Here is a 25,080-nt window from a genome sequence, read left to right as displayed (position 1 = left end):
GTGCCCATATGGTATCACAGGCAGTGGTTGTACTGACTATGCCACAATACCTATCCATCTAATTTTAATATTAATGTTAAAATATTTTATGTACTCTATATGACAGTTGAATACTTACAAGTAGCCATTGCTGACATGGTAAGATGACATATTAGGTGAGCTAAATAACGTGACAACTCATGAGAGTTGTACAGCCACTTGCTAGCAGCTGCATGTGGGTTACTTGCACCACTATGAGAATAAGAGTACCTATGATTTTTTCCTATGGTATCTGTGTTTTGCCTTATGTCTTCAACACTGTACACAACTAATTCTGGGCAAAAGAAAATACTTGTGTAAAGATAGAGCTCTGGGAACAGGATAGTTATAGGTGAAGCGATGTTGGTTCTCCTAGAATAGTTATTGAGTTCTTGTCATGTGCTGTAATATGCTGGACACAGTTACAAGATTAGGGGAGACACAGAGAGGGAGTCCTTACCCTGCAGAAGTCATGTTGTTGTATGAGAAGATGAAGAAAAATAAATAAGTAAAAATAAAATAAATACATAATTGCAGATAGTGTTATATAGGTAATAAATTGGGTGATGTCTAAAAAAAAAAAAAAAAAAAAACCTGTTGGGGGAAATACATTAGTTTATCAACAAAAGTTCCTCAGAGAAGATTGCTGTCCATCTGGGCCTTGGCAACAGAGATGGAATCCAGCTATTGCAGACCTGAGGAAATTCAGTCAAAAAGGGCCCGGCAAACACCTAAGGGCAGGATTTGCGGCTGGGCATGTTCCAGGAACAGAAGATTTATTTCTAAATGAGTAAAGGGTATAAGATGAGGTCAAAGGATAGGTATGGGCCAGATAATGGCTAGGTTCAGGAACTGAATTGTATACGTGGTGTTTTTTTTTTTTTTTTTTTTTTTTTAAGGAACGCCCTTGGAGGACTTTAATGGCTTGCTCAGATGTCAATATTTAAAATTTATTCTAGGAGATATGCATGTAAACAGCTTAAAAGAAAGGAAGAGTAGATGTGGGGACTACCATAATTATTCATGTTATAGATGGTGGTCCCTAGGGTAGTGTAGTAGGTATGCAGATCATTCTAAATGGATGGATTGGATGTGTATTTTAGATCTCTACCCTCGAATGCTTGCTATTGATTGATTGGACCGAGATAACTTGAGAACAGAATTTTAAAAATTCTAAAATATTTGTCTTATGAAGTAGGAAAACTAGCGTACATGGCCTTCTATTGGTTTTCCATTGCAAGTATTGTGAATCTAGGTCTCCTGTGATAGACTTGTATGCCACCTTATAGTCCAAGTCAAGTTAGGCATGATCCATTAAGATTCCCATCGCTCTAATTTATTTCCTTGGCTGAAATGTGAATCAAGATTTTTTTCTATTTTTGTCTCTAAATGTAGTTTTTAAAATATTTGCTTTTTTCCTATTTGCAATGATTGCACTTTTCAGAACATTGGGAAGTAAAACTCTCCTCCCAATGAAATGCCCTAGGATAAGTGCATTAATATAAGATGCCTGGGTCCTGCCTTGCTCTGGTTGGGAATGCTCTAAATCTCTTTTACTTGGATGAGGATAACAAAACTATCTTTGAATGTATTTGTATTCTAAACACCTGTTTTTTTTTTTTTTCTAATTGCTTTCCTAATTGAAGATTTCCTTTCCCTCCTCTGATCCCAATCTTCATCCAGAGCTACTCACATTGTGCCCATCTAGAGTTTTGTCACTTAATGGATACATTCTGCATTTAATTAAGTTAAGCTAACATTCCATGTCATATGCATGGTTTTCTTTGACATAAAGTCCTGCTTCCATTCCTCAGTATATCAGTTCTTATCTTAATATATGAATGCATTCTCAAGAATCTACTGCATATTTGATGAACATGTATTTAATGGACATCACTACTTTCCACCTTTCATAGCTGAAAACACTCAAGGATGAAAACTGAAAATTTTGTTTCTTCTTAGGTTAAATTCATGATTTTTAAAAAATTATTTATTTATATTTCCCACTGAGAGAGAGAGAGAGAGAGATCCCCAAATCCAAATGACCACAATAGAAAGGACCAGTCCAGGCCAAGACCAAGAACCTAGAATCAATCTGGATTGCCTACGTGGGTGGCAGGGACTCAGGTGCTTGAGCCACCACCTGCTGCCTATCAGGATCACAGTAGCAGGAAGCTGGATTAGAAGTGGTGTCAGAACTTGAACAAGGCACTCTTATATGGGATGCAGTCAACCCAAGTGGTGCCTCAACCAGTGTGCCAAATGCTGCCTTGGTTTTATTGTAAAACTTATTTTATCAGTGGAATTCTTCAGACAGATTTCTATGTGTAATCCCAATTGCCAGTATGTAAAACAGATAAGAAGAGAGAGTTGTTCTGCTGGAGGAGAGATCAGAGCTAGCCTTTCAGCCGCTTCTGTGGATCCTGAAACAGTGCTTGAGATATTTATCTATATGAAGTCTTTTACTCTACAAAATGCACTTTGAAGACCTCAGTGCTAAAAATTCTTCCAGATTTTGTTTAAATTCCAGGTTTGGGAGCTTCCCTACTTCTTTTTGCATGGTATGACTATAAATCACTAAAATTGATGATGAATGCCACACATAGACAGAAAAACAGACACACACACGGCCGGCGCCACAGCTCACTAGGCTAATCCTCCGCCTTGTGGCGCTGGCACACCGGGTTCTAGTCCCGGTTGGGGCACCAGATTCTGTCCCGGTTGCCCCTCTTCCAGGCCAGCTCTCTGCTGTGGCCAGGGAGTGTAGTGGAGGATGGCTCAAGTCCTTGGGCCCTGCACCCCATGGGAGACCAGGAGAAGCACCTGGCTCCTGCCATCGGATCAGCGTGGTGCGCCGGCCGCAGCGCGCCAACCGTGGCGGCCATTGGAGGGTGAACCAACGGCAAAAGGAAGACCTTTCTCTCTGTCTCTCTCTCTCTCTGTCCACTCTGCCTGTCAAAAAAAAAAAAAAAAACAAAACAAAAAAAAACAGACACACACACATCCCATGCAAATACCTTAATGCTAGGTTAATAGAAATGCATTTAAGCTACCAAGAAAAATGTTCCTTTCTGCCTGTTGTTAAACATTAAAGAGGTCACCTTCTTCAGAAGTGGAATTTTGTCAGCGAGGCAAGTTCTATTCTTTGCTGGCAGTAATTAAGGTGCAAGGCTACACCTGCCACTGATCAGCTGGAGGGAGAGGAAGAGGACTGTGGAAAAGTTAACTGTTGATCACCATTACTGGATGAATGAATCCAGAATATACCAAATAGATACTGGGTTAAAAGAACCAACTTTGATATCAGTAAAAGGTTCATGAATTTATAACATGCATTTCAATGTGAAAAACAAATAATTTCGTGTGGGGATATAAAGAAAAGACCATAGTAATAGTAATATAATAATAAATATCAAAATAATAATAACAAATTAATCAATTAATACCAATAAACACTTAAATTTACTTTACATTAAATCTAATACTGAAGTTACTAATATCTATGTCATACGGAGATACTTATTAGATTAAGATATGATAAAATCTTATTAGAGCAACGGCTAAATTGATTTGTACTGTTACTTTTCTTCTAAATTTTCCCATAAATGTCATGATGTAGGTAATATTCAGAGGTGGGAAGGTTAGGGATTGTCTCTTTCATATGATGTGTATGCCAGTGCTTTAACTATCTACCCTCCATGATCTTTTAGTATCTCATTTGGTACAGGAGCAACATGAGGAAGAAGGCACAGATTGCCAAGGTCACCATTGTTCTTATTCAATAGTATGATTTGGCTTTCTCATCTTGACAGCATTTGCAGAAGTAAAGCTGTTACCTGAAAAATGCTGTTTTAGGTATCTACTGTAGAACTTTCATGTATCTTAGTTGTATTAGTCTATGTTCTTATATATATACACATATATGTTCCTAGTATGTGAAAAAGTATGAAAAGACAGCTAAATGCATTTGGTATCTTATCGGTACAAAGGCAAAGTACTGAAAGATGAGGTATAGTGTGGTAAGAAATTGACTTCTCCATAGATGGAACTATTCACATTGGTCCAAAAAAGAGTCATGTTTTATTTGTTTATAATTTGTCATCAGACATGCTACTGCCTTTTCTGGTTAAAAAAATGGGAAAAGCAAACTAAATAAAGCAAAATATACTCCCAGGGATATAGTTGGGGTTTAGATAACACAGCAGTTCATATACATACATTGTATATACATATACACACACATATATATATACACACATATACACACACAATGATTGTTTTTGCTGTTGTTTCTGCTATATTACAATTTAAAAAAGACTAAATACTATAAGGACAAGGGATTTTCAATATAATTGATCTAAAATACAACCACAGCAATTTTTGTAGCATGGCCTCTGTTTTAGTTCTTCTACAGCAAGCATGTGATGGCTTTGGGAAGTTATTGTGAATACATGCCATAGAAATCAGAGAGGGAAATATATAACCTAAAGGAAACCTTATTATACTATATCCTGAAAGTTTTGTCTGGTTTCAACCTCCCAGTGCCAATTTCCCAGAAAAATTATATCTGGATCTTAATATATCTACCAAAGTGAAAAACAGATATCGTCAAACTGTTTAATGACGCCTATACAATTTTCCCTAATGAGACTGGCAGATCACTCATAAATATGAAGTAAGTAGCATAATAAACAAGCAGAAAATTAAACGCATAAACTACTAGCAAAAAATTATAGCCACACCAAGACAGGATTCGTGTGTATGAATTAATTTAATACCAGCTGAGAACTTTGCTTAAAAGAAACATTTAAGCAACAGAATTAGAGACAGAATAACAAGAATCTGTTCCTTTTATGGGGAATATTTTGTGCTCAGTTTTTGAATCAAAACTTAAATTGGACATGGAATCTTGACTACATTTTAGTGGTGATGATAATGGAAATAGGCAAAAAAGAAATATAGTACAGATGGCTTTGTGTAAAGTTAGTATAAGGAATGTGAATGTGAGATGCAAAGATGAGTAGAGATTCTGATTGAAAGAGTTTACAACTACCAGTGAAAAGAGATAAGCACACAAAAATATGAAGATTTCCAGAAAGTGGAAAACAAACAAACAAAAAAATAGAAGCTCCAAAACCTCATATTTAATCTGCAGCAAGGTTAGAGGGGGAAAGAGCTCAGAAGAAGTCCAAAATCAGTGGTTCAATCAATGTCATCTGGGAACCCAGGGCACAAAGTGGCTCTAGGAATCAATCTCTGCTTTTGCCCAGAGGTAAAGTGGTGGGAAATATTCATTTAGATTCTAATAGCAAATCTTTGTCTATAATGTTTGTTCATAAACACCCATATTTCCAGAAACTCTTGTAACACTAATTGTGGCAGGTAGAGCTCTTGTTTTCCAGAAGAACAACTGGGAATGAATTAGGGAAAGTGACTTGCCCCAGAGAAAACAAAAGATTAAGAGTAGACAGAATTAGGGCAAGACCTAGGTCATGGGTTCATCTCACAACTTCTTTCTTTTTCCAGAGAGTAAATTAGAAGCACAATTGGATGCTAAAAGCTTAATGTTGCAAGCATATCTGTTAAACTACCAATTCTGCAAAATGCAGTAGCGCTGAGCTCTAACACTGGGTGATTCTGAGATTTAGTTGTCCCAGTTAGCATTGGTTTCCAGTGAGCTATGTATAGAAAGACAAAAGGATGGGTCTAGGGATTGCATAGCTTCTCAAATCCCCATCTTCCCTTGCTCTAGGATTTAGGTTTCTAGATCAAAATCCACTACTTTTAACAAGGTGCTTTTGTTGTTTCAAGAGTTAAACCACTTTGCATGGAGTCCACCTTCTTGGCTCCTTTTTAAAAATACCTTTTAAAATAAGATTTATTAATTTATTTGAAAGTTGGAGAGAGAAAGATATCTTACATTCACAAGATTTACTCTCCAAATGGCCACAACAGCCAAGTCTGAGACCAAAACCAGCTCCTGGAACATCCTCTGGGTGTCCCACGTAGGTAGCAGCAGCTCAAGCACATGGGCCATCTTCTGCTGCTTTCCAAGGTTCATTAGCAGATCAGAAGTGGAATAGGTGACAATAACTGGTGCTCCTCTCTGGGATGCTGGTTGGAAAGCAGAGGCTTAACGTGCTGGTCCCCTTGTTGGCTCTCAAGTGTATTAGATAATTGGTTCTTTTCTCAAAGTAGGATCTGAAGCTCTTAGAAGTCCAAAGAAGTGTTCCTGGGGCTAAGAGAATGCTCTGCCAGAATTCTGTTAAACTTACTAGAACTGCTAGTGAAAAGTTCAGTGGGAATGGATTAATGTGTACATGATGTTTCCACCCTACAAAGACCAAAAGATCTCACACTATGCTATGTGAAAGGAGCTTTACAGAATGTAAAATTAAATCATCACACAGAATATTATAGTAGAGGACAATAGACCTGTATCCAAAATTCTAAATGGAGTAATTTCTGAATGTCCAAAGAAAAATGTAAACAATTTGACTCATTTGTTAGCAAAATTTGGCCTTCATGGGCATGTAGCTATTTATACTTTGTATTCTTTACTGTGAGTATTTATATATTCACATACTTTGATGCAAAAGCATTACTATTTGTATACTGAGTATGACCCTTCCTAACATCTAAAAGATTTTGTTTCTGAAGAGGGCTTTCCCAGTGATCTCAAAGGCTGTGTTGTAGACACATCAGGTGTTCAGTGAGCTATCCTGGTTTTTGTAATGATAATTTTATTGAGATGTTAGTACCTTATTATTATTGCTGATGGTTATTCTAGCAAGGCAACACCAATCATTATATTAAATTATTGTTATTCACTTAATTGTGTTTTATTTAGAGTAGAAAACATGTAAATGCATTTTGGTTGTAAATGTGTTAAAGAGCTATGGACATTTGAAACTAATTCTGAATTTTATGTCTTCATATATTTTGCATACTATTACAGTGAAATTACTTTAGATCAACCCTGTCTCACTACAATTTTTTCTTTGCTTGTTTAAAAATAGGTGCATTAATCATAGCTGAGGAATTTTAATATTACATTTAATAGGTATCACAAGGATAATAAGGTGATAGTTCAGAATGATTTCCCACCTGTTTAAGCTTTGTTACACTGACAAAATTACTCTGGGGGAAAATGTACTTACAAGTTAAATTATGGCTGTGGCATTCTGTTAGATATCAGGGAAAGCAATTTTTACTGCTTGTACATGTCCAGGAAAGTTTGTCTAAATTGTCCCTCTCATAGAAAATATAATGAAAATCCAAGTCTCTTATTCTAGGAAATCTGTATCTACTCTTTATAACAAAAAAATATCCAGGCTATCTTTGCTGCTAACCATCTGGTCACCCACCTGAAGCATGTATAGATTCTGGAAAATGAAAATTCCCTTAAGTATATCATAACCAATTACAGTTTACTGCTATTAGTCAAGCAGCTTTGTTTAAACAGCTAGGGTGTTTTAAAACTTCAAAAAATACAACCAGGGATGCATTTAAAATGTAACATTTACCACAAAAGTTGTCTCCATTGTTTATACTAAAAATAGATATAAAATGTCTCATTTTCACTAAGCAACTAAAATGTAACATTTGAAATGCTACTAAGCGTGGGAACATTTATGAGCAAGCAATTATGTCAAACACATTGAGTTATTGTTGGTTTTACTTTCTAGATACAGGTGTCTCCTAGTATCCAAGGCAATAGTTGGATTCCAGAACAGTCTGGTTCCACCTCCTTCATCTGAGGAATAAAGTAAGATTTGAGAGGCTTCTTAGGTGGTGCAAGATCACATGATCAATTAGTGTCAAAGCCAAGTCTCTTCCCTTCAAGTCCAATCATTTAAACTGCTTTGTTATCATTGGAGATGCTGGGCTCTAGACCCGAAGAGAAAGTGACCTTATCTGCCCTGTGGGTGCAAGTCATTCTTCTCAGAATGCTGAGGCAGTAGGCAAGCCTGGGAACAAAGAGCGTGATTCAGCCTTACTCCCTTTAGCAGAGCTGGCTTCAAAGCTGAGTCACTGAAAATTAGACTGCAAAGTAAAGGTGATGTGTATTCCTGGCCGGGTCCCACAAGTGAAAGAACAGACAGCCTCAACCAAGTCATGACATAGGGAAGTTTCTGAGGGGAGGCTTTCTACCCTTCCTAAAGAGGTTATTTTTGTATTTGGTTCTACTAGCCTTTATTGATATTTAATTTTTTAAAAAAATTTATTTATTTATTTGAAAGGCAGAATTACAGAGTAGGGAGGGGTGAGACTGAAAGAAAGAGAGAGAGAGAGAGAGAGAGAGAGAGAGAGATCCCCATCTGCTGGTTCACTCTCCAGATGTTCACAACAGCCGGGGTGGGCCAGGCTGAAGTCAGAAGCCAGGAACCCCATCCTGGTTTCCCAAATGGGTGACAGGGGCTCAAGCACTTCAGCCACATTGTGCTGTTTTCCTAGGCACATTAGCAAGGAGCTAGATTGAAAATGGAACATCTGAGACTCAAACTAGTGTTCATATTGGATGCCAGCATCACTGGTGGCAGCCTAACCTGATGCACAACAACACCAGCTCCTACTTCTTACTACTCAAGGGTTAAATGAATGACTATAACACCATGTAAGGGGTTATGAGATAACATTGCCTGGATTTATTTCTATTTTAATAAAGGCTTCTATAAAACCCTCTTCAATATTAAGAAAGAAAGTCAAGCTCTGGGGTAGCAAATTTCATCCTAAAATCCACCTAAATCAACCCATGTGAATAGCTAACAACTTGTAAGGCCAAATGTCCTCTTACATCCCATCCCAGCTGGGATAATCCTGGCCTTTTAGAATCACCTTCCTTGTAAGTCTGAAACTGCAAAGGGAAGCGTTGTTCAGCCATGCTCATCCAGCCCTGTCTAAATTGTCCTTCACTTTATCCAGCCCATTCGGCATTGCAAGCTGACTCGTGCACAGAGCTCTCCCCAGTCCTTGTAGCAGCCACTGTGCCTTTCACCTTTAAGTGAGAAGCCAGAGGCAAGCAAGAAGGTTTTCAATTCAGCAGTTTATTCTTTGATCACGAGTTTCTCATCATTTCCTTTCTTTTCTTTCTTTTTATTTTCACTTTTCTTTTTACTTCTTTGTTAAGATTGTTTATTTTTTTGAAGCCAAAGTTACAGAGTTACAGAAAGACAAGGAAAGAGGGAGATCTTCCATCAACTGATTCACTCCCCAGATGGCTGCAGCAGTCAGAGCTGGACCAGACTGAAGTCAGAGGCATGGAAATTCATCTGGGTCTTCACCTAGGCTCAGGGGCCCAAGCACTTGGGCCATCTTCTGCTGCTTTTCCAGGTGCATTTGCAGGGAGTTGGATTGGAAGTGGAGCAGCCAGGACTTGAATACTTGAATAAGCAATCATATGGGATGCCAGTGTCACAGGGGCAGCTTAACCTGCTGCACCACAACTCTGGCTCCTTAGTACTGCTCTCTATCTCTCTAGCTAGGTGTATCCCTTTGTAGCAAAACAGTCTGAGGTATCTAAATTATTGTCATTTGCTTATTCATAAATCAAACCCAGTTCCAACTAATTGAGATATACGACATTATATTTGTTTTGTCAGTTTACTCCTGCCATTTAATATTTATTGTATTTCCCTGATAATTGCAAATATTATTCAACAAAATGTATACATAATTTTCAGTCTAGTGACCTAACAAAATATCATTAAGTAATGTAAAATTTGCATCTTAGAAAAAAGTCTTCATTGCAATATACTTCTTTGAAAAACATCCTTAAAGAGTTACAGTAAAACAAAAGTAATTTTTTTTAACTTTTATTTAATGAATATAAATTTCCAGTGTACAGCTTATGGATTACAATGGCTTCCCCCTCCCATAAATTCCCTCCCACTCGCAACCCTCCCCTCTCCCGACCCTCTCCCCTTCAATTCACATCAAGATTCATTTTCAATTCTCTTTATATACAGAAGATCAATTTAGTATAAGGATTTCAACGGTTTGCACCCACATAGAAACACAAAGTGAAACATACTGTTTGAGTACTAGTTATAGCATTAAATCAAAATGTACAGTACATTAAGGACAGAGATCCCACATGAGGAGCAAGTGCACAGTGGCTCCTGTTGTTGACCCAACAAACTGATACTCCAGTTTATGGCACCAGTAACCACCCTAGGCTATCGTCATGAGTTGCCAAGGCTATGGAAGCCTTCCAAGTTTGCCGACTCTGATCATATTTAGACAAGGTCATAAAAGACAGAGTGAGGATAGTAACCAATGATCCTAAGAGTGGCATTTACCAGGTTTGAACAATTATACAGCATTAAGTGGGGAAGAGGACCATCAGTACACACAGGTTGGGAGTAGAGCCATTGGTAGTAGAGTAGAGGTTATGATTACAAAGGAATGAGTCCCAAGTGCGCTAGTAAGTAATGTAAAATTTGCATCTTAGAAAAAAAGTCTTCATTGCAATATACTTCTTTGAAAAACATCCTTAAAGAGTTACAGTAAAACAAAAGTAATTTTCCATAGTTAGAAAGGACAAGCACAGTGTATGACCTGCAATGCCTTTTCTTGTAATAAGGCAATGAACAAGCTCTCACCTCCAAAAAATGTGCCCTAAATACCTTGGTAATGGATATAAAAAAAAAAGGCTCTATTTTTGCTAAGCTGTTGTAATAGTGATTGTTGTATTGTTCAGTCATTCATAAATTTCATGCAGTTCTGAAAATAGCTATCCATTGTTGTTTGATTTATTAATGTCTGTCTCTTTCATCACTTATCCATACAAAGTACAATTATTAGCAAAGAATTTGTGCAATATGGTATAGTTGGATTGGGATTTCTGAAAAAAAAAGTTTCTAAGGTTTAGATTCATTTACCTATTGACTTGAATCTTTGACAACCACTATTATTTGCAATCAAAATGGAAATTATTCTTCTTGGACAATGGAAACACATCCAGGAATTGATCAGTTTTCATTTGTCTAAAGCCTGTCACCATTACTCACCATTCTTCAAAACATGGGAATATCATGTTGCTGTGTATCCTTTCTGTGAGGTTTAATTCTGGTAGAGCAATATCAATAACCATTCTATGATGTTCACTGAGCACAGGTACTAAAACAAATTCCTCTCTTTTTTAAAAATTCCTCCATTACCTCACCCTCTCCTTTCTCTGTAAGAATATTAGTCAGATATCTAGATATCCTAAGGCCATTTCTTTTTGGGAATCAGAGAAGCTTCTGTTTGCATACTCCTAAGGTCTCATAGGAATGTTCTGCTTGAAGATGTGTCTTCTGCTCTCTGCCCTAAACCAAGCCTCTTCTCACCCTCCCTGGCTCTGCTCTGTGAAAGGGGATCTCCAGTGACATCTTTTATGATGGAATGTTTGGATGTTTCCTCCTATCTAGTGCTCTTTTTCTTAACCTAAGTTGTTGCTCATTGTTATTCAAGAACCCGTGATATTCAGAAAGACAATACTTTCTAGAGCAACTCTGAAGATCTTGTAATTTTAAAAAGTTGAATTGAGCTTCATCAAGTAAAATTGAAGTGAATTAAATTGACATGACTTCAATGGAATGGAAAGGACTGTGATGAGTTTCAATCTAATGGGGTAACTTAGTGCTGATACTTCTTTGAAGACTCCATGGTTCACTCTTTTAGTGAGCCCAAGATTCACTTCTTGAAGTGACTGTTTCTTCCATGATTTGTCACTATTATTGATAGACAATTTTTACTAAGAAAACAATCTTATGAAATATACCTTCCAAAACTAGGAATTGAGTCCTATTCATTTCTTGTCACTTTCTAGGTACTTAATGAATGTTTTTGTTTGAAAACCAAATAATACCATTTCTAAGTGATGGAAATGGACTGCAGACTGTGAACCATAAATAACATCAACAAATTAGCATTGCCGGAGGACAGAAATTTAGTGATAACATAGAAACTTTGAACTACAACACCTATAACACAAACCAGGATAGAAAATAGATAGCTTCAAGAAATTAGCCTGCACTACCTGTGACATTATCTAAACACAAGCCTGCTTTGAATGAAGATAGTTAACACATAACAGTATTATTATTTTAAGCCCACAGAAAACATGTTTTACTTTTCTGTTAAGGGACATCTTAAAATCATCATCAAAGTGTGTCACAAGTAAGAAACCATCGTTTCTAGGTAAACCCCAGTCCCTATTCCAATCGCCAGCCCTTCTGAAGAAAAAGTGTTTTCTACCTGTGACCACTCTGTTTGTCTGTCTTGACCGTTAAGCCACTTCTGTTGCAATTTTAACATATATAGACTTTCAGAAAGTCCTGAACTTTGTTTCAGATGTATCCCTCCTGTTCATTAGCTATTACCTTCTTCTCTCTCACTTGGCTATTGCTGCAAAGGCAGTTCATCTGCCAACATCCCTTACCTATTTCCCTGCTGTTTCGCTGCACCGAAGACAACTGGCAGAATAGGTTTTTGTGCTGTAACTGGTATGTCAGACACTAGAGAGATTAAAGAGTGTCCATGATTCTCACTGCAACTGGGGAAAACAGACTTCTCATGTTGACATATCAGAGGGGCACAAGGACATTCCCTCCTTGGAAATGTGTCTACAGTAGTTCTTTCCGTAACCTTCCATGAACCAAGAAATGCCGCATCTCCCTCCACAGGAACTAAAGTTGAATATATCTGCATTTCCTCTGATGCTCCGTTTCTATTTCCCAGGAGGATGTAAAGAGTAGCTCAAGCCCATAAGGGAGCCAAAGGGTCAATTTAAAGTGATCTTGATTCTTAGAGATGAGTTTCTTCTTCAGAAGCTGCCCTTCCTTCTCATTCTGTCCTCAATTAGCACAAATGAGAAATTTCTTGGCTGTCTGCTCAAATTATTTATTTGACTCTTAAGGAGTCACACAGCCCTCATGAAAGTCATAAATGAGCCTGGAAAAAAATGACATATATTTTTCTTCAAACTAAGCTTGAATTTCATTAATTAATAAAATTATTTATTAGCACAAGCTTATCTATCTCGGTAGATAGGTAGACATATAATTGATTACCTTGTTGTACATGGAATCTCATAAATTCAATAAAAATTATTTTTTATTTTTAGAACAGAAAATAATAGTAATTTGGTAGACTTTTTCTCAGGGGGAGTCAATTTATTTCCCATTTATAGCAAATGATGCTTGTTAAGGGAAATAGGTGGCACTTCCACATCCAGGAATTTCTTTCCATTTTTCAGTTGTAAACTGATATATCCCAATCTGCAGTCCCTATGCCATGAAGGAACACAGTGTCTCCAGGTGCCACCTTCAAGTCAGTCAAAGGCAAAACTAAAACAAAGTATGCCAGTCTCTTCTTTAACTGTCAGTTAACCAAGTTTCTGCTCCAGTTGACAGAGGTCTTTTGTGCAGTTCCCTACCCTTGCTGCACTGATCTGATCTTCAAACACCAGTGACTCCAGTCCTAGGAATTAGAAGCTCTGTTTGTGTCACTGTTTTTTTTTTTTTTTTTTTTTCATACATTACACATGCCAATGACCTCTCTTTGGGAAGTGAGAGTAGCAGTATCTACTTCATAGGGACAAGATAAGGACTGGCATTGTATATATGGAAAGACATTTGAAAGCTTAAAGTATAAAATAAACACAAATAAATTTCCTGAAACAACTTAAGCTAAATGCCTGACTCGATAGATATTTTATTGTTAAACAAAATTTTAGTCAATAAGTGTCAAGTTCATCTTTCTCTTGTCATTATCTCAGCTAGTGTTGAAGGACATACTGTCTCCCCAAAATCTCTCTCTCTCTCTCTCTCTCTCTTACACACACATACCTCTATTTATAAGGTCACTGTCATCTGAGAGCATTCTCTGACAGCCATAGTGGTCATATATCCTTTGTAATTACTTGTTATTACCTTCTTGCTTGTGGTTAAGCTCTGTTTTTACAGAAAGAATGTCTGTTTTGCCCATCTTTGTTGTGCCAGGACCCAGAAATTTGAAGTCATTGTTTGAATAAGTAAGTCAACAAATGAATGAACACACATATCACATCGCTTCGAAACCCTCTCCAACTTCCCTTTTTTTTTTTTAAGAAGCCTTTTTCTTTTTAATTTGACAGATAGAGCTAGACAGTGAGAGAGACAGAGAGAAAGGTCTTCCTTCCGTTGGTTCACCCCCCAAATGGCCTCTACGGCTGGAACTACGCTGATCCGAAGCCAGGAGCCAGGTGCTTCTTCCTTGTCTCCCATGCGGGTGCAGGGGCCCAAGCACTTGGGCCATCCTCCACTACCTTCCCGGGCCACAGCAGAGAGCTGGACTGGAAAAGGAGCAACCAGGACTAGAACCTGGCGCCCATATGGGATGCTGGCACTGCAGGCAGAGGATTAACCAAGTGAGCCATGGCACCGGCCCTCTCCCACTTCTTTGACTCTTAAAATTCCTCCAGAAGCAAATTATTTCCCTCCAAATTACAGATCATGAACATTCCCACGAGAGGTTTACTTAACAACTGACTTCTGTTGTATGATATAAGCAAAACAGATGCCTTATGAGAACTGATTCTGCAAGTGAGAGATCAAAAGTGGAGAAGGCCTAGGAGAAAAAAGGGATATAAATGAAGCCCTGGGCAAGAAGTAAAATTGAGTTCACCTTGAAAATTTGGCTCAGATCTAGTCTACCCTTTTTATCTTTTGTTCTTGCCTATTCTTTCTTGATTTCACTCTGTGCTGGAAGAGGATCCCAGTCAGCACCAAATAACCTAGAAGAGAATGCCCGATGCATTTCACACTTTTTTTTTTGATTTATTTTTAAACTTTTATTTAATGAATATAAATTTCCAGTGTACAGCTTATGGATTACAATGGCTTCCCGCTCCCATAAATTCCCTCCCACCCGCAACCCTCCCCTCTCCCGCTCCCTCTCCCCTTCCATTTGCATCAAGATTCACTTTTTTTTTTTTTTTTATTTTTGACAGGCAGAGTGGACAGTGAAAGAGAGACAGAGAGAAAGGTCTTCCTTTTGCCGTTGGTTCACCCTCCAATGGCCGCCGCGGTAGGCGTGCTGCGGCCGGCACACTGCGCTGATCCAAAGCCAGGAGCCAGGTGCTTATCCTGGTCTCCCCTGGGGTGCAGAGCCCAAACACTTGGGCCATCCTCCACTGCACTCCCTGGCCACAGCAGACAGCTGGCCTGGAAGAGGGGCAACCGGGACAGGATCGGTGCCCCGACCGGGACTAGAACCCGGTGTGCCGGCGCCGCAAAGCGGAGGATTAGCCTGTTGAGCCACGGCGCCGGCTTAAGATTCACTTTCAATTCTCTTTATATACAGAAGATCAATTTAGTATAAAGATTTCAACAGTTTGCACCCACATAGAAACACAAAGTGAAACATACTGTTTGAGTACTAGTCACAGCATTAAATCAAGATGTACAGCACATCAAGGACAGAGATCCCACATGAGGAGCAAGTGCACAGTGGCTCTCGTTGCTGACCCAACAAACTGACACTCCAGTTTATGGCGCCAGTAACCACCCTAGGCTCCCGTCATGAGTCGCCAAGGCCATGGAAGCCTTCCAAGTTTGCCGACTCTGATCCTATTTAGACAAGGTCATAAAAGACAGAATGAGGATAGTAACCAATGATCCTAAGAGTGGCATTAACCAGGTTTGAACAATTATACAGCATTAAGTGGGGAAGAGGACCATCAGTACACACAGGTTGGGAGTAGAGCCATTGGTGGTAGAGTAGAGATTGTGATTACAAAGGAATGAGGCCCAAGTACGCTAGACAGGGTCTAGAACAAAGGACAGAGTCATTGTTAGAGGAGCTAAGAAAGGTGCTGTCTAAGCTACAATTAAGTTTTCTGATTGAGAGGCAAATAGAACCTGATAGAAGGGGCTTGATAATAATCTGTTGGGCTTTAGGCCTTGTAAGTTAAGAGGCCCAGACCTATCTATCTCTTCACATGGGGTATATCCTAAGGGAGGTGTGAACCTCCTAGGGGAAGGCACTCTGTTGACTTTCATTACTTGGCTGGGCTGGGAGGAGAGCTGGCCAGGTAAAGGCAGGGGGCATCTCTAACAAGAAATTTACAGTTCTGCCTGCAGTGTTGTTGACCCTACTTGACCATAGGGCAAACTCTTCCAGTGGCAAGTGTCCCAATTCAGTACAGTTGACTCATGTACACGTGGTTCCATGAGGACTTGTCTCAGTAGCCTTTGGAAAATGACTCTCACGGAAGAATCCTGGGTTTGGGTGATAAACAGTTGAAATCACATCTCAGTTCAGTTACCTCTGAGCTCTATGACCCTGACTAGGTAACATCTTGTTAGGTTCTATTTCTTCACATGTAAATTGTAAATAGTAATGGACATGTAAAAAAAGATAACACTGGCAAATATAAAGGTATGCAGTGTTTTTTTTTTTTCCATTCAATTAATGTGGAACTCACAGAAATGTTGCAAATAGCAGTGTTTTAAATAACATTGTGCTAATATGGTGATAATGAGGCAACTCTACTTGATGGAAAAATAAATTATTTTATATTTACAGAGATTTTGGATTTTATAATGAACTTTCTCTGGAAAGTACTTTATACAAATTCATGGATTCATACCAACTTCAAAAGTTTCACAAACCAAAGATCAGTCTATCACAAGGAAAAAAAAATCCATGAGAACATTTGAATTCTTTGGATCAATTAAAAACAATATACCAACTGCATGTTGTGTAGTCAAGATGCTTCTTTTTGCAAATAATGTATGTTTTTACTAGAAAAACACACTTTTTCCAAATTCAGAACTCTTTCAAAACTGGTGTGTTCAGTTTTAAATAGAAAAATTATGTGGTTCTCAAAGTTGTTTATACAAAGCAGAACCCTATGTCCTTCAAGTGAATCAGCAATCTGAAAGATCATTCATAACGTTTCAAGTACTGAAAAGATAATTGTTTGCTTTAAATTAATTTTACAGCTCTATGGATAACTTTGAAATGCAATCATGAAATGTCTTTGAGCGTTTTGAATTTTTTTAACAAATGCAGTTTTTTTATTTGTTTAAGGGCATTTTTTCTCTCCTTTTGATGAATATAAATAAAACAGATTTCATGTAGTTCATAGATACAATTCTATGAATATGACAAATATAGTGATACTTCCCTTCCTCCCTCCTTCTTTTCTTTTTGTTTTCCTTAATTTCCTTAATTTGTGAGGTAATATATATTTTAATTTACTTTACAATCACATGTATCATTCTCCACCAAATAAAACGTTCAACAAGGAAAAAGTAGAATGACCACTGTTCAGCAGGTATATAGACAAGGGCCATAAACAATAATCAAATTCCAACATGACAAAGTCACTCTCATACATTAAATTTTTGTACTCTATATATTAGCTACCACAAATCAGAGAAAACTTGCAATGTTTGTCTTTTTAGGTCTGGCTTATTTTACTAAGCATGATGATGGATGGCTCTTTGGTCCACTAGATAAGATGCTGATGGGAGGGCTGGGCTTGTGTTGTAGAGTAGTGTGTAAAACTACCTGAGAGGCTGGCATACCATACGGGAGCCGATTCACATACTGGCTGCTCCACTTCCAGTCCAGATCCCTACTAATGGCCTGAAAAAGCAGTAAAAGATGGCCCACATGCCTGAGCCTTTGTCACCCATGTTGGAGACCTGGAAGAAACTCCTGGCTCCTGACTTTGGCCTGGCACTGCACTGGCTATTGCATCCAGGGGTTGGAAGATCTCCCTCTTTGTCCCTCCCTAAAGATAAAAAAAATGCTACTTGAGATGCCTGCATCCCATATTGTAGTGCCCAGGGTCAAGTCCTGGATCCACTTCAGATTCTATCTTCCTGTAAATGCAGATCCTAGGAGGCAGTAGGTGGCAGCTCAAGTACTTGAATCCATAGGAGACCTAGATTGAGTTCCAATCTCCTGGCTTCAGCTTGGCCCTACCCTGGCTATTACCAGCACTTGGGAAATAAACCAATGGATGGAAAAATCTCTGCCTGCATTTCAAATAAAAAGGAAACAAATACATTTAAAAAATAAATAATGAATAAACTTAATTTTACAAGATAGTTATTTCTCATGTTTTGACTCATGTAAGCATGACCTTCTTAGTTCCAGCATAAATAAATAGTTCTATCTAATATCCAAATAAGTGCTATTATTTTTAAAAGGCATAGAAAATATTTGGGAATATTATTGAGATATTGTCAGGCAGTATAGTCCCTTATAGAATAATGGGGCAGATAGTAATGGACAGAATTTAAAACTATATTCATCAGGGAAGTCAGTCTCAAGGGTGTTACGTGCAGCAGCTTGCAGAAATACTACATAGAAGATTGTAACCCCAGGAAACATGGTAATAGGCAAAAGTTTGCCATTCAGGACAGTATTTGAGATCTGGAAAACCAGTAAAGCTTAAGAGTGTGACTTGACTACAGCAAAGCACAGTGTCTGAAAATCCAGGCAGGCAAGTGGCCAGTTAGCCTCAGGGAAACCCATATACAAGTAAGAGAGCCCCAGACATTAGATAGAGGAAGATTGAAGTTACCCCAAGGAAAACAATCCTGGAGGAGCAGAAACCAAACCAGTTACAAGACTGGCGTTCAGAGAAGGTAGTAGAGTAAATGTGAGGGGGAATCAGGGTGGAGAAATAAGAACATCAGTTATTCCTTTTGATCTGCAAGGTTAGGAGCAAACTAGCTTGTTCCTGTCACAGGCACACCAGCAGGGTAGGCTCAAAGGCTCCTTGAAGCTCCAGTTTTCTATATTTTCATTCCAAGTACTAAGGATATAAACACTACTAAAGTATCCAAGTATTTTTCTTCTAGACAGTTCATGACACTGAATGCTTAAATTAAAACAAAACAAAAAGTATTTTGTTCTCAGTGGTTCCAGAAAGTCCTTATAACCTATCAAGAATTTATCTTAAATTTCAAATGCATTTATAAAACTATACTAAGAAACCACAAAAAATATTGCATTTTTATTAAACAAACACTCTATCAGGCATATGATTTTTGCTCCTTTCTTTCTTTTCTTTTCTTTTTTTTTTTTTTTTTGCAAAGAACAAATTAAGACTTTAACAAAACTGTGCTAAGGTTGAAAAGAGATTATTAAAGCCATGAAATAATGAATTGAAACAGGTTCTGTTTCTGACAACTGAAAGAATGACTGATGACATGTCTAAATGTAAGCCCAAGCTCTCTCAATGTAATCATATTTGCATTGCATTAAACATGCATGTTTAGTAACCTTACATATATGTACATTGTAGTGTCCAAAGAAAGTCATAAATACCCATACAATAGAGATGCAAAGTATATCTCTGTAGTGGACATTTATCCAATGGGCATTCAGTGAATTATGTGATTCAAGATAATTAATTACCAGTTTTTAATAAAAACCTCAAATTCTTAAATAAATTTACCCACTTATGAGTAAGATATTTGATAATAATTTAAACAAGTGAAAAATAATAATGGACAAATAGGTTTTTTTAAGAATTATTTATTTAAGAGGCAGAGTTACAGACTGAAAAAGAGAGAGAGAGAAAAAGAAAGAGAGAGATCTTCCATCTGCTGTTTCACTCCCCAGATGGCTGCATTGGCTGCTGCTGGGCCAGATCAAAGCCAGGAGCCAGGAGCTCCTTATACACAAAGTGATAAGTTTATAATTATCAAAGGGAAAGAAAGTTTTAAAGTGAGAATATAATTTTCCTCATGGGCATTGTCTACCTTAGAAAAAGTACTCCAGAACATGCCTGTGACTATAGACTTGTAGTTCAGGCCACCAAAGATTAGAGATGGGACTTGGGCACTCCCTGACTTGCATCCTCTGGTCTGCTTTAACACAAACCAGGAGGAAAAGAAAGCTAGGCATCAGAAGCAATGGGTGGCAGGCCTATTAATGGCTGATCTGTACAGTGATCTGCCCTCAAGGAGACCCAACAGGCCAGTCCACTGCAGTGGCTTTCAATGTGGTAAGCCTGGGCTTCAGCAGAAGTCAACTTGTGAAGAGCCCTGGCAGCTCTGCCAAGAGTTGGATCACTGGAAATGGACCTTCCCAGGAGTCGAAGGATGCCCAGGTCAGAGCCACAGATCTTATTGGCTCTAAGCTGAAAAGCCCTTCACTCAGCCCAGCTTCCAAAGTGACCACTGCAGCTGAGGGGATGGTCAAGTAGGGTCAGCAACATTGCAGGCAGAACTGTAAATTTCTTGTTAGAGATGCCCCCTGCCTTTACCTGGCCAGCTCTCCTCCCAGGCCAGCCAAGTAATGAAAGTCAACAGAGTGCCTTCCCCTAGGAGGTTCACACCTCCCTTAGGATATACCCCATGTGAAGAGATAGATAGGTCTGGGCCTCTTAACTTACAAGGCCTAAAGCCCAACAGATTATTATCAAGCCCCTTCTATCAGGTTCTATTTGCCTCTCAATCAGAAAACTTAATTGTAGCTTAGACAGCACCTTTCTTAGCTCCTCTAACAATGACTCTGTCCTTTGTTCTAGACCCTGTCTAGCGTACTTGGGCCTCATTCCTTTGTAATCATAACCTCTACTCTACCACCAATGGCTCTACTCCCAACCTGTGTGTACTGATGGTCCTCTTCCCCACTTAATGCTGTATAATTGTTCAAACCTGGTTAATGCCACTCTTAGGATCATTGGTTACTATCCTCATTCTGTCTTTTATGACCTTGTCTAAATATGATCAGAGACAGCAAACTTGGAAGGCTTCCATAGCCTTGGCAACTCATGACGATAGCCTAGGGTGGTTACTGGTGCCATAAACTGGAGTATCAGTTTGTTGGGTCAACAACAGGAGCCACTGTGCACTTGCTCCTCATGTGGGATCTCTGTCCTTAATGTGCTGTACATTTTGATTTAATGCTATAACTAGTACTCAAACAGTATGTTTCACTTTGTGTTTCTATGTGGGTGCAAACTGTTGAAATCTTTATACTAAATTGATCTTCTGTATATAAAGAGAATTGAAAATGAATCTTGATGCAAATTGAAGGGGAGAGGGAGCGGGAGAGGGGAGGGTTGCGGGTGGGAGGGAAGTTAAGGGAGCGGGAAGCCATTGTAATCCATAAGCTGTACACTGGAAATTTATATTCATTAAATAAAAGTTAAAAAAATTATAATTATCATCTTCTTGCTCCTAAGGAATGGCCATTTTCATTGATTACAGTATTGACTTTGGATGAAATACACTATACATTGGACATTTTCTTAATTTTTCAGTTAATTTATTTTCTTTTATGTGTTGAGTTCATACCATGTGTAATAATATTCTTGCTTTCCTTTAATGAAATATTATGATATGTACATGCCATCAATAGACTTTATCCTTTGAATGCTCAAATCCTCCCATTTCCATTCAAATCAAATCCTATTTATCTCATACTAGGCTGCCTGAGCACTCATCCATATGGGTAGAATGTTTTCCTTTTTTTTTTTTTTTTTTTTGGTACACTCTGTACAGTATATTCTTCTCCATAGCTGCTGAATTTAAAAATAATATATGTCAATGCTCACAGTTCTTGATCTCTCCCTGATCATCTCATTTCCGTATCACAGTGAAAGTCCTTGAATGTTGATTACTCCATATGAGTCGCCTTTGTAAGTTCAAGCAAAAAGTACCTTGTCTTTAGTAGATACTTAAAAATGTGGCTCTAATTGAGTACTTCATAACTGTTTCTTGATAAAATGAATAAACTTACATAAGCTATCAAGAAAAGTTCTTAGATAATGAAATTTTATATATACAATTTAATAACCTTTGTAATGTATTGGAAAACTACTGATGAGTTTCAGACATGCAATACCCTGGAACATGCTTAGAACATGGTAACAAGTCTTTGCTCCATAAACAGGATAACTAAACTAAACTACTATTCAACAAGTTACTATTTGATGGGACATACTGAAATGTTTCATACAGTAATGTGATAGTGACTGTTACCTTTCTTTTTTTTTTAATTTAAAAAAATTATTTATTTGAAAGTCAGAGTTATAGAGAGAGGGTGAGAGCTCTTCCATCCACTGGTTCACTCCCCAGGTGGCTACAATGCCCTGGGTTGGGCCAGACTGAAGCCAGGAGCCAGGAAATTCATCCAGGTTTCCCACATGGGTGCCGGGGCCAAGGCACTTGGGCTGCTTTCTCAGGCCATTAGCAGGAAGCTTGATCAGGAGTGGAACATCTGGACACAAACCAGCAACCATATGAGATGCCGGCATTGCAGGCAGTGGCTTTACCTGCTGCACCATAATGCTGCACCAGAACATTAAGTATTTGTTTAATTTTTATTAATATAAAGAGAAGAGATTTCATGTATTTCATAGGTACTGTTCTAAGATGATAACCATACTTCCTTCCTTCATTCTTTTCTTCCCTCAATCCCCCTCTTCCTTTTTTCTTTAATTTTTGCAAAGACATAATTTCAATCCCCTCTATAATCATAGGCTTAATTCACCAGTAACCATAAAATTCAACCCAGAATACTGTACCCAGCATTTATAAATGAAGGTGAAATAAAGACCTTCCAAAACAAATTGAAAATGTGTGACCACTCATCCAGCCTTACAAATGATACTTAAGGATGTACTACACCCAGAAATAGAGAAAGATAGTCATCATTATGAAAGAATGTGAAGGCAGAAAATCTCCTGGTAAAAATACAAAGGAAATCCAAAACAACCAACTGGAATGCTTATGGAAAAACGGCAGGACCAAGTCATTATTTATCAATAATAACTGAATGTAAATGGTCTGAATTCTCCTATTAAAAAATGCAGACTGACTTAATGGATTAAAAGACAAGAAACACACCTCACCAAAAAGATATACACAGATTCAAAGCTAACAGAAAGCAAAAACAAGCAGAAATAGCCATGTCAATATCAGACAAAACAGACTTTAGCACAAAACCTGTTAAAAGAGACAAAGAAGGGCGTCATATAATGATTAAGGGATCAATTCAAAAGAAAGATATAACTATAGTAAACATATATGCACCCAATGCCAGGGCATCTGGGCATTTAAAAGACACAGACTCCAAACAATAATAAGGACTTCAACACTCCACTCTCATAAACAGACAGATCAACTAGACAGAAAATCAAAGAAACAGCTAGTTTATACTACTGACCAAATGGACCTAATTGTTATCAACAGAACAATTCATTCCACAGGTACAGAATATACATTCTTTTCATCATTGCATGGAACTTTATATAGGATAGACAATATACTAGGCCATAAAGCAAATCTCAACAAATTCAAGAAAATTCAAATCATACCATGTATCTTTTCTGACCACAATAGACTGAAACTAGAAATTAACAACTTAAGAAATTCTTAAAAAAAAAAAAAACCTAGAAAATATGCAAACACATGGAGAATGAAGAACATGCTCCTGAATGAAGAATGGGTCATAGAAAAAATCAAAGGGGAAATAAAAAATTCCTAGAAATGAATTTAATGACAACACAACATATGAAAACCTATGGGATACAGCAAAATCAGTGTTTAAGTTTAGAGCAATTAGCACCTACATCAAGAAATTGAAAAGGCATGAAATAAATGATCTAACAATGCATCTCAAAGACCCAGAAAAATAAGAACAAATCAAACCCTAAGTAGTAGAAAAAAGAAATAATTAAACTAGAGAAGAAACAAAATTGAAACAAAAATTAATAAAATGAAGAGCTGGATTTTTAAAAATAAACTAACCAGAAAAAGGGGAGAATACTTAAGTATTTTTTTAGAGAGGTATTTATTTTAAATTTTAAATTGAGACACAAAGAGAGCATGCTCCCATCCGTTGATTCACTACAGTCCTGAAATCCCCACAATAACCAGGAGGCCAAAAGTGGGAACTCAATCCAGGTCTCCCACATGAGTGGCAGGAACTTGACAACTGGCCTGCTGTCTCCCAGGGAGACAGGAAGCTGGAGTTGGGAGCTGGGAGTCAAACCCAGGCATTCTAATGTGGGAACCTAATTTTCTAAGTGCAGTGCCAAACACTCCTATTTAATTTAGAGTACATATGCCTAGGATGATAAAGAGTAGACTAGGAAATGTAGCACTCCACATTTAACATGCAACTATTAAATCACTTACTGTCCCCATCACCTGTCTGAGAAATGGTGGTAGTAATGGATGTCTTACCTAGCTTGGGCAAAGCAATATTAGAGATCACCTTCAAAACAAAAAGGTAATTTATATAATTACTATGCTGATTTTGGGGACAGATTATGTGTGACTTGTGTATTTCTAAAGCAGAGAGATTAGTTAACGCGATTAATAATTACTCAGAGAGACAATTATCTGGATACTCTATTGTTAAGAGTACAGATGTGGCCATTAGGACACTCCTGGAAAGATGCTTTCTTTTGCTAAAGCACTGAGAGGATTTGCATGTTATTTACCTACCTACTTCCAAGTTCTCATATTTGCTGTTTGTTTACCACCAGAGGTGGTAATATCGGAATATTACCCTTTTTCTATAGCAACTAGGAAAATGATACAGGAGTTAGCTCTTGCTTTGTATGTATGAATATCTATTTATTTGTACATGTATTCAACCCAGCCCCTAAAACTGTTATGGTTGACTAATTTAGAGACAGTAAGTATGCCATACATATTAACCACTTGAAAATAACATTTGGCACCCTAACTAAGCAGTGGTTGAGTCAGTGTTGCAGCTCACAGGCCCTCGGCTGCATGGCCACCTCTGTTTTCATTACTTAAGTAGAAACCTGCATATGGTTTCACTTCTTAAGAATACCATGCGCTATGCTGATCAAAAAAGGTTCACATTTCCTTGTTTTTCCTCTTCTAATTTCTAATCTAGTGTGATGAAAAAGTCAGTGATTTCTTTTTGCCTATGTTAAAGATGGCAAGTGTTTGATTCTACCAGAATTAATTTGCAACTAAAAGGAAACATTTCTTGGAACCTTACATTGTTACAGTTTAAACTTTCTTTTAAAACATAACTTTCTATAAGTTAAAATTAGCATCTTCATAGATACTAGCCAAG

The 25,080-nt window shown here is 37.8% G+C and overlaps 1 protein-coding gene across 1 annotated transcript in view; it reads left to right on the top strand.

Annotated features, from left to right (window-relative positions):
• Positions 1-25,080, top strand: part of KCNH7 (potassium voltage-gated channel subfamily H member 7) — a 526,117-nt gene that overhangs the window by 289,523 nt on the left and 211,514 nt on the right. The window lies entirely within an intron of this gene.

This window comes from Lepus europaeus, chromosome 1 (genome assembly GCF_033115175.1).
Source record: "Lepus europaeus isolate LE1 chromosome 1, mLepTim1.pri, whole genome shotgun sequence".
Classification (NCBI taxonomy): Eukaryota; Metazoa; Chordata; class Mammalia; order Lagomorpha; family Leporidae; genus Lepus; species Lepus europaeus.
Note: the sequence above shows the minus strand (reverse complement) of the source record. Positions and strands in the feature narration are given on the sequence as shown.